General features: G+C 44.4%; 1 protein-coding gene across 2 annotated transcripts in view; it reads right to left on the bottom strand.

Moving 5' to 3' along the window:
* SCIN (scinderin) overlaps positions 1–13,273 on the bottom strand; it is an 82,994-nt gene that overhangs the window by 53,345 nt on the left and 16,376 nt on the right. The window lies entirely within an intron of this gene.

Raw genomic sequence — 13,273 nt, 5'->3', positions numbered from 1 at the left:
GCATCTGTAAAACATTATGGGAGCTTGGTAAAATGTGTTTTAAAGTGAATGTGAATGTGATAATTTTACAAACATAATTATTATTTAACATAAGATTCTACAATATTTTATGGATCCCAGAATATTTTCTACGATATTACTGTGAGTTGGGAGTTTTATGTGCATATCAATTCAGAGGTAAATTTAGTTATAGAAATATTTCTTACCATTGCTTAGAGACCACAGTTTCTCTAATAGTAAAAACATATCTAGGAAATACTTGCAAAAATAGTACAACTTTAAAAGTCAAGTTTTCTTTTTACCTCAAAGGTGACTAAATTACTAAGCAAAGTGGTTACAGAAAACTTCTTACTCAGCATGAAAATGAATGACTTGTGTTCTCTTTTTTATTTTCACCTTATTTTATGCCACTATTTACATACAAGTGATATATTTTCCTATTTAGTAGACTTACTTTTCAATGGTTGATATAAAAAATTTAATAAAATAATAACTTTAATTGTAAATGGCTAAAAGTCAGAATGCTTGACAAGTCATTATTAATTAAAACACTGTTTTCTTTTCTTTCTCTCTCTCTTTTTTTTTGAGACAGAGTCTGGCTTTGTCACCTAGGCTGGAGTGCAGTGATGCAGTCTTGGCTCGCTGCAGCTTCTGCCTCCAGGTTCAAGAAATCCTCCTGCCTCAGCCTTCTGAGTAGGTAGGACTACAGCTATGTGCCACCACGCCTAGCGAACTTTTTTTGTTTTTTTGTTTTTTGTTTTTTGTAGAGATGGGGTTTTACCATGTTGCCCAAGCTGGTCTTGATGTCCTGGGTTCAAGCGATCTGCCTACCTTGGCCTCCCAAAGTGCTGGGATTACAGGCATGAGCCACTGTGCCAGGCCGATAACACCGTTTTTATTCAATCTAATTAAATGTTCATTCAGTGGTGGCAGCAGTACATTAAAACTTGCTTTAAAAACACAATTTTAGTATTTCATCAAATTTGAAAATGTATATTCCACCATGTGTGGATAGTGTGTTTAGGACATCTCATTTTAACAGAGCTCTACTGTGCTGAAGTAAGTGTGTGTAGTTTTATTAATAAACTGTGCTGCCCAACACTTACTCTATTCAGAGGTAGTTAGTTATGACTACTTCACCACTCTGGCACAAGGAAACTTTGTATTCATTTGGCACCATGCTTGAAAAAAACTCTGTTCTTAATTCACCTTACTCTGTTTCCACCAGGGAGTAGGCTTAAAAAATAAATTCCTTCATAAAGTTAAAAAAAGTCTGAATAAATGTGATAGGTAAATACCTATTACTACAACAGAAAGTTTTCACTATAATCTAAGTTATTTTATGTATAATGCTTTAACAGAATTTAGTTTAAAAACCATTCATTGACTTGATTTAAGTATGCTAGACACTGAAAATTGTAAAGCAAACAGTTTCAGGGGCAACTATTTCACCATCTAAGATCTTAAGGCATTTAACAACGCAACACTAAATATCATATTTCTCTAGGGAAGCAATGTTTAAAAAAGCCCTGTAAATATGAAATTATCCATTTATAAATAATTTGGAATGAAATCCACTTAAATTCTGGCAGAAAGCTGATGTACATATTGTATATGAACATCCTCTAGCAGAAGTTTGTGAAACTATAATTAACTTTTAATATACAAACTATTAAAGAAAAACAAAATTATTCTGCACAATTGGAAAAGGAAGAAATAAGACTATAAATACAATCTGTTACTGGCAGTTAGTCTGGTCCACTAGTTACAAGAAATAAGAGCAAGCAAGTTATATTTATAGAAACAACCACATTTGGGGAGGGGAGTCCTATTATTGGTCTTGAAAATCAGAGGTTTCTAAAATTTCTTTAAACTATGTGGTGAGTTAATAAGTGCAGCCAGACATCATTTGAGGACAGAAAATAAGGGCAAAAATAAAACAATGCTCAATGGTGCCCTTGAGGAAAAGCCAGATTTCAGAGGCTGTGTTTAAAGGAGCACCCAAAACAGCCTATGCGATGTTGACTCAACACGTGCAAGGAATTCAGCATAGGCTTGCTGCTCTTTGGTCCTTTTCTAAGTTATTATTCTAAATACATCTAAAATTTGATTAAAGGAGAACGTGAGGCCAGACTTCTTCCTCTTCCTGGCATCTATTGGCTTTGTCTTTCCTGTTTAGCTTTCCCTTAGATCTAGTTACCCAAATATAGAAATTCATTAAGATGTATCTTTAGCCTAGAGGTTCTCTAAGTATAGTTTAAAAACAATGATTTGTGAGATAACTCCACGAACCTTTTTTATTTTAAAAGTTTAAAATATGACATCTCATTTTTGAATAAACAAATGTTTCTTTATATCTATTTTGTTGTCTCCTCAAAGCCAGCTCAACTCAATATCCTTCAGTTACGTATGTATTGAAAGATATTGTGTGTGTTTTTCAAACTACCTCTGAATGAAGGACGCAAGATGAATGGAGTGGTGTGCAGGGCCACTGAAGGCTTGGTGACCAGAAAGGAAGCAACTACATTTGAATTAGGGCAGATCAGTGGTGACAGAGAGAAGAGAAATAAATATTTAGAAGGTCTAAGCCTATAGGATTGGTCAATAATGCCATTTGGATGTGCAGTAGAGGGACAGGGAAAAGGAAAATGACTTGGACAATTCTAGCTTGGTTGCTGGTAGTGATGCCACTCACCAGGACCAGATGAACAGTTTTGGGAGGGATCTTTGCGTAGCACCAGTGAGCACAGGTGAAATTATATTCTCTTACTAGTCAAAGTGTTTGCCAAACCAAAAAAAAAAAGCTTACAGTCATACTTTAACAAAAAGCATTTCTGCCAGCCACCTAAGTTGGTGACTCAACTGCTCAATCAACATCAAGAGTTACTGCTTCTTCATGCGTATTGTTGCAGGTAGTTACGCAGGCATGAGTGGGGCAGGAGAGAGCCCTCCCCCAACCACTAGGAATGTCAGTTGATGGTTCGGCAATGATCACATTGCCTCTCTAAAAGTGATAAATTGGCAGCTGGCACCAGAAAGAGGCCATTTCCTGAAGGTCCACACCTGTTGCACTAAAGTGAATGCAGACATCAGGGAGGCCATTTCCTGATGGTCCACACCTATTGCACTTAATTAAACGCAGACATCAGGGAGAAGCAACTTCTTGGGGATGTGCATGAAGAGACAACATGGTGGAGTATGACCTTCTGGGGACACACCACTGGAAAAAGGAAGAAAGACTCAGGTTGGCATGTGTACGACTTCCTAGACACACTGCATATTCTCACCTCCCAAGGGTAAGGAGGGCACTGCACATGCAGGCAGCCCACCCTAAGGGAAGAATCATGGGAAAGGAATCTATAAAGTCCTAGGATCAAAGTAAACACCGCGCTTGACCTTGGTACCTGCTTGGGTCTCTTCCAAGCATATGTTCCTTTCTTTTCCTTCCTGTTCTAAGCTCTTTAAAAATAAACTTCCACTCCTGCTCTGAAACTTGTCTTGGTCTCTTTGTCTGCCTTATGCCCCTCAGTTGAATTCTTTCTTCTGAGGAGGTAAGAATTGAGGTTGCTGCAGACCCATATGGATTTGCCACTGGTAATTTGGATACCTTCTACTGGTAACAATACGACCCTGAATTGTCCAGCATCTTTAGAAATTTTCTTGAAGTGATTTTCAACATTCAATGTACATTATGTTATGGTATCCTGGAGGGAAGGAGTCTTAAGAAGTCCAAACACCAAATTCCAAAACTTTAAAATCAGAATCTTCAGGGGTCAAGTCACAGTTACCAGTACTTTAAAAAACTTTTCCAAATGATTCTAATGTGAAGCTATGGCTGAGTATTAAAGTACAAATCGTAACATCTTAAGAGTTGTCTTTCCTAGTGCCTGCTCCTCTCCCCTCAACCGTTGCCCCTATCCAGCAAGAAGAAGCCAGATGACAACGGTGCCCCTCTCATATTACCTATTAAAAGGCTGGAATGTTAGGAACAATCTGCCCCAGGACCCCTCCCCCCGCCCCAATGCAACTGACTCTTACCCCAAATACTCTGCAGCTGCATTCCTGGACCCTTATCTAGGCCTACAGCAAGGTCACCAGACTTGCTTACAGCCCTACGGGCAGCATGGGGGAGGTCACGAGAAACGTGGATAAACCTAAGTTACGCCCTCTTGTAAATTCCTATATTGAAACCTGGTCACAAGATGATATGTGGTAAAGTTAACTCACAAACAACCCCAGGGTCTCTCTGCCCCATATAAACCCCTCATTCTGTAAGCTCAGCGCTGCCTCCTCTGACTGTGGTGGAGCAGCTCGGCAGGATAATAAGCTTACTCGCCTGACCTTGGGTCTCTCTCTCTCATCCTTTCTCTTGGCTAACCTTCATTTTGGTGCCAAAACCCAGGAAGGGGATAGGCTCTGGCTGGGCATCCTTAGAGGATTCTCTCTCTCTCTCCTATCATCCCTTACCCAGCCAACCTCCCCTTCCTGAACCTGCTGAAGACCCTAAGGATCTCCCAAAATTCTCCCATTGTTGGCCACCTCATCCACCATCAGAGCCTCTGAGAGGGGTGAGTAAGACAGACTTTTGCCTATTACCCGGAACCCTTGACCGTCTCTTCACTCCCAAAAGACCCAGCGCTGGGCCAAGGGCTTCCTCTGGCCTCCAGGCCTCTGGTTCCTCTGTTTCCTGGACGCCTGACTCGGCAGCTACCTCCTCTATTCCATACAAGGCCTGCGAGACAGGGGCCGCCCTCTCTCGTTTTTGTCGTCTGTGGTCCCTTCTTCCTCTACCCTCACCTCCTCCATTCACTATGGGAGCCTCTCAGTCTACCCCTCCCAAGACCACCCCCCTTGGGTGTCTCCTCCGCAATCGCAAGGCTCTCGGCCTCCGTTCAGGGATCCGTTCTAAGAGGCTTATCTTTTACTGCAATACTGCATGGCCTCAATACCAATTGGACAATGGCTCCCAATGGCCCGAAAATGGCACTTTCGATTTCAATATACTTAGAGACTTAGACAACTTTTGCCATCGCAATGAGAAATGGTCTGAGATTCCTTATATTCAGGCTTTCTTCATTCTCCGTAACCACCCTTCTCTCTGCCACTCCTGCTCTACTTTCCAAATCCTACTCACCAGCTCAAAACCTGACTCATCTCCCGTCACCCCACCCACAGACCCAGCCGATGACTCCTCTTCCTTTGACCCCGTGGATTTTCTCCCTCCCCGACAGCATCACGATCCTCCACCAGAGCATCATGATCCTCCACCGTATGTCCCTGCTCCGGCTCTACCCCTCTCCCCCACTCTCTCCAATCAACCCGCTTCTGACTCTGAGTCCTCTCTGCCTCCTCCCCTCACCCGCTCTCGGGCCCAACGTGTTCAGCAACCAGCTCCCTTGCTTCCTCTCCGGGAAGTAGCGGGAGTCGAGGGGATCGTCCATGTCCACGTCCCTTTCTCCTTCTACGATCTCTTACAGATTGAAGAACGTCTCGGGTCCTTCTCCTCCGATCCTGATACTTACATCAAAGAATTTAAATATCTTACTCAATCTTACGAACTCACTTGGCATGATCTCTACTTTATCCTCTCTTCTACCCTCCTTCCAGAAGAGAAGGAAAGAGTGTGGCTCGCAGCACAGGCATATGCCGACGACCTTCATCGGCAGGATCCTACTAAGCCCGTAGGAGCTGCTGCTGTTCCCTGGGAAGAGCCTTCCTGGGAATACCAACCCACAGACCCTGGCCAAGTGTACTGTAGCCATATGATTACTTGCCTCATTGCAGGCCTTAACAAAGCTGCCCACAGGCTGTAAATTTTGAAAAACTTAAAGACATTTCCCAAAAGGCAGATGAAAATCCTGCCCAATCTCTTTCCCGCCTTACAGAAGCTCTCCAAAAATATACCCGCATCGACCCTGCCTCCTGAGAAGGAACTATTGTTCTTTTTTAAAAAATTTTATTTATTTTTTAATTATTATTATACTTTAAGTTTTAGGGTACATGTGCACAACGTGCAGGTTTGTTACATATGTAGGAACTATTGTTCTTAATACCCATTTTATTTCCCAATCTGCCCCTGACATCCGGCACAAACTTAAAAAGTCTGAAGATGGCTCTCAAACCCCACAACAAGACCTCCTTAACCTGGTTTTCAAAGTCTTTAATAACAGGGACGAGCAAAATAAATTAGATAAAGCCCAAAGAGATCGTGCTAAATACCAGCTTCCAGCAGTGGCTATCTGTCAGCCTAGCCATAGTACCCAAGGGCACAAAAGACCTGATAGCAGCAACTCTCCTGGGCCTTGTTTTAAGTGCAGCAAAGAAGGCCACTGGACGCGGGCACGTCCCCACCCATGAGTGCCGAAGAGCCCTTGCCTAGTCTGCCAGCAGATGGGCACTGGAAGTCTGACTGTCCTCTCAACAGATGGGCAGACAAGCATGCTCCTCAGAGCCACCATCCCTTCAACAAGACAAAAAGTGAAGAATCACTTGCACTCCCACAGCTCCTTGGCCTAGCCACTGAAGACTGATGAGGCCCAGGGCCCCTGGCCCCCGGCTCCCGGCCCCCACTGCCATCACTGCATCGGAGCCCAGGGTAACTCTACTAGTAGCAGGTAAGCCGATCTCTTTTTTAATTGATAGTGGGGCCACCTACTTAGCTTTGCCTGAGTTCTCAGGACCCACTCATCCCTCTCAAGTCTCAGTTGTGGGGGTTGACGGACTCATCTCTTGCCCGCTTGCCACCAGACCTCTTACTTGTTCCCTGTTTGATGCCATTTTCTCACACTCTTTCCTTATCATGCCTCGTTGCCCCACCCCCATTCTAGGCTGAGACCTTTTAGCCAAAGTCAAAGCTTCTATCACCTTTTCTTGCCCCCTTCAACCAGAGTCCCCTCCTGCTCCTCTCCGCTAGTCCGGTCCCTGACCCCTTTCCCCAGTACCCACTTCCTGCCTCTCTCGTTAACCCTTCCGTAGCTGCTCACCATGACCCCATCAAAATCCAGTTAAAAGACTCTTCCAAATTTCCCAATGTTCCTCAATACCCCATCTCTCTAACCCACCGAAAGGGCCTACAGCCCATCGTAAACAAGCTCTGCTCACGCAGTCTTCTTAGACCAACACACTCTCCATATAACACCCCTATCCTCCCTGTTAAAAAGTCTGATGGCTCATACCGACTCGTTCACAACGTCCGAGCCATCAGTCAAGCTGTCCTCCCTATTCATCCCATAGTCCATAACCCCTATCCACTTCTCTCTCTTGTCGCTGCCAACACCACCCTCTACACTGCAATTGACCTGAAGGATGCCTTCTTTACCATTTCCCTACACCCTGATTCCCAAAACCTATTTGCTTTCACCTTGACTGACCCTGACACCCTCCAGTCACAACAACTCACATGGACTGTCCTCCCTCAGGGCTTCAGGGATAGCCCTCATTTCTTCGGACAAGCTCTAGCCCGAGACCTCACTTCCTTAAACCTGTCTCCCAGTCGTCTTCAATATGTGGATGACCTTCTTCTTTGCAGCCCCTCTCTAAAAGACTCTCAAACTCACACGGCCACTGCTCTCTTAAACTTTCTCGCTATCAAAGGGTATAGGGTCTCCCCGTCCAAGGCCCAACTCTCCATCTCCATGGTGACTTACTTAGGAATTCAACTTTCCCCTGGGGCCCAGGCTATGACTCCAGCTGGGGCAGCATTAATAGAAAATCTACCCCCACCCTCCTCCAAAAGCGAAATCCTTTCCTTCCCAGGGCTAGCAGGCTTCTTTAGAGTATGGATTTCCAACTTTGCCCTCCTAGCTCGTCCCCTCTATGAAGTGGCCAAAGGCCCTCCCAATGAACCCCTAAACCCCTCACATAACATACTCCCCAGCTTCCACAAACTCCAAACTGCTCTTGTCACCGCGTCAGCTCCGTCCTTACCTGATATCTCCCAACCTTTCACTCTCTATACTGCTGAAAGCTGAGGAATAGCCCTCGGTGTCTTAGGACAACAGAAAGGAAATCCTCCTTCCTTTGCCCCTGTAGCTTACCTCTCTAAACAACTAGATAACACAGTCAAAGGGTGGCCAGCCTGCTTTAAAGCACTAGAAGCAGTAGCCAGCTTAGCTCTAGAAAGCAGGAAACTAACTTTCAGCCAGAATACCACCGTCCACAGTTCTCATAATCTACAAGACCTCCTCTCCTCCCAAGCATTAAGCTCCCTTCCTCCTTCCAGGATTCAATTACTCCATGCCCTCTTTATAAAAAATCCCAAATTCAGTGTTGCCAGAAGTGCTTCCCTCAACCCAGCATCCTTACTCCCCGTATCCTCTTCCCTTCCTACTCATTCTTCCACCGATATCCTGGACCACGTACAGCCACATTTCCCAAACATTTCCTCCGAGCCTCTCACCAACCCCGATGATCAACTATTCATAGATGGCTCCTCTTCCGGGCCCACCGGCTCCCCGCAGGTTGCTGGATATGCAGTTGTTTCCCTTGACCAAGTAATTGAAGCCAGGATCCTCCTCCCAAAAAGCAGAACTCATAGCTCTCACCAGGGCCCTAAATCTTTCCAAAGGCAAATGAGTCAACATTTATACAGACTCCAAATATGCCTATCACATTCCTCTTTCCCACGCTGCTATCTGGCAAAAGAGAGGACTCCTTACTGCCAAAGGAACCCCTATCACTAATAGCCCCCTTATTTACTAACTCCTTCAGGCCACACACCTCCCAGCTAAAGCAGGAGTTATACACTGTTGAGGACATCGAACACGTTCAGATGAAATCTCAAGAGGCAACAGAAAGGCCGATGAGGCAGCAAAAGAAGTCTCCCTTTCTTCTGCCTCTGCCCCTCTCCTTCCTGTTATCCCAGCAATCCTACCCAAGAACTCTCCCACCGAGAAAGCTTTGCTACTACAGCAAGGAGCCTCCTTTCAAGGGGACTGGATAGTCAAAAATCAAAAGCTCGTCCTCCCCTAAGAGCAGACCAAAGAAATTCTGACATCTCTTCACCAATCCTTCCATATCAGTGTGCGCCCCCATACCTACTCCTTCACCCTATTTCTCCTCCCCCCATCTATTCACCTCACTAAGAGACATAACCTCAAACTGTCCTATATGCTCTGTTACTTCCTCCCAAGGGGCCCTCCACTCTCCCTCCATCCCTACACATCCCCTCAAAGGAACACTCCCAGGGGAGGACTGGCAAATAGACTTCACCCACATGCATCCCGTCAAGAGGACAAAACTTATTCTTACTCTTACAGACACCTTCTCTGGGTGGGTAGAAGCATTTCCTACCTCTTCAGAAAAGGCCGCAGAAGTCTCCCAAATACTTGTAACAGAAATCATCCCTAGATTTGGTCTCCCTGGCTCCATACAATCAGACAATGGCCCCTAGCTTCATCTCCCAAATCACTCAACAGGTTTCTCAGTCCCTCGGCATCCAGTGGCATCTCCATATCCCATGCTGGCCCCAGACATCCGGAAAAGTCAAAAGGGCAAATGGGATCCTTAAGGCTCAGTTAACCAAACTCACTCTTGAAGTCCAAAAACCATGGACCTCCCTTTTGCCTATAGCACTGGAGACCATTAGAGCCAGTCCAAAAGCACCCTCCTTCCTCAGTCCATTTGAGTTAATATACGGACGCCCTTTCCTCTTACAAAACAGGCCCCCTTCTAACTCTCAGCTAGGAGAATACCTCCCAACACTCTCCCTCATGCGCCATCTCCTCTGCCAACAAGCAGACCAGGCCCTCCCAAAACCCCACGAAGGGGTCTCCAATCCCAAATAGACTTGCTCTCCAATTCCAAAAGATTCTTTAAGCAGCAGTGACACTTCAAAACCATCGAGGTTTAGATCTCCTCACTGCCGAGAAAGGCGGACTGTGTATCCTTTTAGAAGAGGAGTGCTGTTTCTATACTAACCAGTCAGGACTAGTGCAAGATGCTGCTCGACGAATAAATGAAAAAACTTCCGGCCGGGTGCAGTGGCTCACGCCTGTAATCCCAGATCTTTGGGAGGCCGAGGCGGGTGGATAACGAGGTCAGGAGATCGAGACCATCTTGGCTAACACGGTGAAACCCCGTCTCTACTAAAAATAGAAAAAATTAGCCGGGCGTGGTGGCGGGCACCTGTAGTCCCAGCTACTCAGGAGGCTGAGGCAGAATGGCGTGTGGCGTGAACCCGGGAGGCGGAGCTTGCAGTGAGCAGAGATAGTGCCACTGCACTCCAGCCTGGGCGACAAAGCAAGACTCCATCTCAAAAAAAAAAAAAAAAGCTGCTGAAATCAGGCAGCGCCTTTCAGATTCCTGGCCCAGGTGATTTCGTCACTCCTGGGCACCCTGGCTACTGCCCTTCCTAGGCCCTGCCATTCCTCTCTTCCTCCATTTAGCACTTGGCCCATGTCTCTTACATCTCCTTACCCAGTTTTTACAGGACCGTGTTAGAGCCTTCATCCATGGAACAGTACAAGACATGATGCTACTCCGAGAATACCGACAGCTTCAGGAACGGCAGTCCCTACTACCCAGCCTCTCCCCCCAACCATCGCCCCTATCCAGCAAGAAGCAGCCAGAGGACAACGGCGCCCCTCTTCTATTACCTATTAAAAGGCTGGAATGTTAGGAACAAGTTGCACCAGAACCCCTCCCCACCCCCCCACCCCCCACCCAATGCAGCTGACCCTTACCCTGAATACTCTGCAGCTGCATTCCTGGATCCTTATCTAGGCGCTACAGCAAGGTCACCAGACTTGCTTACAGCCCTACGGGCAGCATGGGGGAGGTCACGAGAAACGTGGATAAACCTAAGTTACACCCTCTTGTAAATTCCTATATTGTAACCTGGTCACGAGATGATATGTGTTAAGGTTAACCAACAAACAACCCCAGGGTCTCTCTCCCCCATATAAAATCCTCATTTTGTAAGCTCAGGGCTGCCTCCTTTGACTGTGGTGAAGCAGCCTGGCAGGTTAGTAAACTTACTCTCCTGACCTTGGGTCTCTCTCTCGTCCTTTCTCTCGGCTAACCTTACAGCGCCCTCATCCATTCTCCAATTATAATGTGTTTACACCTTTCCTCCTGCACGTCTCACATTTTACCTTGTCATCCTCTTACTTGTGTATGTGTCTATGCCTCCCAGCATTTGACAGTACCTGAAGGTCAAAGCCTATCTGCTGTTTACCCTTACAATTCTATTCACTCGGCACACACTAGGCACAGAATAAATGCCATTCATCCCTACTTTTACTTCAGGGTACATTTTAGAGATCTAAGATTTGGTGTATCTTTCCCATTATCCATTCTTGTTGCCTCAAGGTTCTCCTCTTGTAAATCTAGTGGTATGCATTACTTTGGGGGTAAGGACAAATTTATCCAGAACAGAGAAGATTTGGTTCAGTCTTTAGTTTTAAAATAAGCATTTTTAAGTAACAGCAGAGACAAAAGTCTGAAAGCCAACATAGTTTTAATTTAAAAGAAATTTGATTTTGCTACAGCTTTTTGGCCAGGAGTAAGTGAGGATGCTGTTTCGAAAGCTGGTCTTGCATCTTAAGCAGTACGGTGTGGGTCTTAGGGGCTGGAGTGTATCTTGCAGGAACCACAGAGTAGGCAAGAATGTGAGGTGGTGTAAGACTAGTTTGTCTGGTTCAAAAAGTAAAAAAGAAGACTGAAAAAAGTAGGAAATCTAACCCAAAGCAATCAATCTTTGAGAAGAGCCCAGCACACTTCCCTTCCAATTGATTTGTCCTACACCCCTCCACGAGCCTAAGCATTAGAGCAGAAATGACTGAGGGTAGCATCCAAGCCATTGGGCCAAGGGGCACTGGTACGATGAGGATACAGTGTCCCACAATTCCAGGGTAGTCTGGGAAAAACAAAGCAGACTTCCTGAGAAGAGTGCAGTAGTGGCTGACAGAACCAGAAAGGGTGTTGTAGTGATATGTGGCCATGACATCAGAAGACTAAAATGAGGCTATGGATATTCCCTAGCAAATGTCTTGGGAACAGAGGCCAAAGCCGAAAGCTCAAGAATTAATGGAATGACTACACCTCAACGAAGGTTATAGATTAGTGAGGACTGATGACTACAAACCAGACTCACACAACCATCCTCATCCTCACTCCCCACCCCCAGGCTACAATATTACATATATGTCCCCTACTCCTGAGGGATGGAAAAGAGGATGGATAGGATAAGTTCAAACTGCTTTAATGGCTAACAAAATTCACCTTTATTCCCTTTTATTTTTAGTTGACATGTAAAAATTGTACATATTTATTGGCTATAGAGTGATATTTTGATACAAGTATAAAGTGTGTAATGATCAAATCAGAGTAATTAGCACATCAATCACCTCAAATAGTTATCACTTATTTGTACTAGGAACACTCGAAATCCTTTTCTAGCTTTGAAAAAATATACAATAAATTATTGTTAACTGTATTTACCACATAGCACTATAGAACAGTAGAACAGAATTTATTCCTCCTATCTTGCTGTAATTTTGTATCTGTTAATTAACCTCTCCCTATCCTCCCCTCCCCCTACCCTTCCCAATCTCTCATAACCACAATTCTACTCTCCAGATCTATGAGCTCATTTTTTAAGTCCCTGCATTTGAGTGAGAAGATGAAGTATTTATCTTTCTGTGCCTGACTTGCTTTGCTTAACATAATAACCTCCAGATTCATCCATGTTGGTGCAAATGGAAGGATTCCATACTTTATTTTATGGCTGATTATTGTTCCATTGTGTGTATACCATATTTTCTTTATTCATCTGTTTATGGATATTTATGTTGATTCCATATGTTTGCTATTGTGCATAGTGATGCAATAAACATAGGGGCATGCATATCCCTTTGATAAACTAATGTCCCTTCCTTTAGATAAATACCCAGTAGTGGGACTGCTGGATCATATGGTAGTTCTATTTTTATTTTTTTTGAGAAACTTCCATAATGTTTTTCATAATGGCTGTAGTAATTTACATTACCACAGCATATAAGAGTTCCCTTTTCTCTGCATCCTCATGAGCATTTGTTTTTTCTGTGTGTGTTTTTGATGACAGTCATTCTAACTGGGATAAGATGATATCTCATAATGGTTTTGCTTTCCATTTTCCTGATAATTAGTGATGTTCAGCATTTTTTCATTTACTTATTGGCCATTCAAAATTCATTTCAATAAATCAAAATTATTTTTAAACCTTCTGGGGAAATAGGAGCTTGAGAATAGGGTCCAGTTGAGTTATAAATGAATAAAAAAACACTCTAGACAT

The sequence above is a fragment of the Pan troglodytes genome, chromosome 6, assembly GCF_028858775.2.
Source record: "Pan troglodytes isolate AG18354 chromosome 6, NHGRI_mPanTro3-v2.0_pri, whole genome shotgun sequence".
Lineage (NCBI taxonomy): Eukaryota > Metazoa > Chordata > Mammalia > Primates > Hominidae > Pan > Pan troglodytes.
Note: the sequence above shows the minus strand (reverse complement) of the source record. Positions and strands in the feature narration are given on the sequence as shown.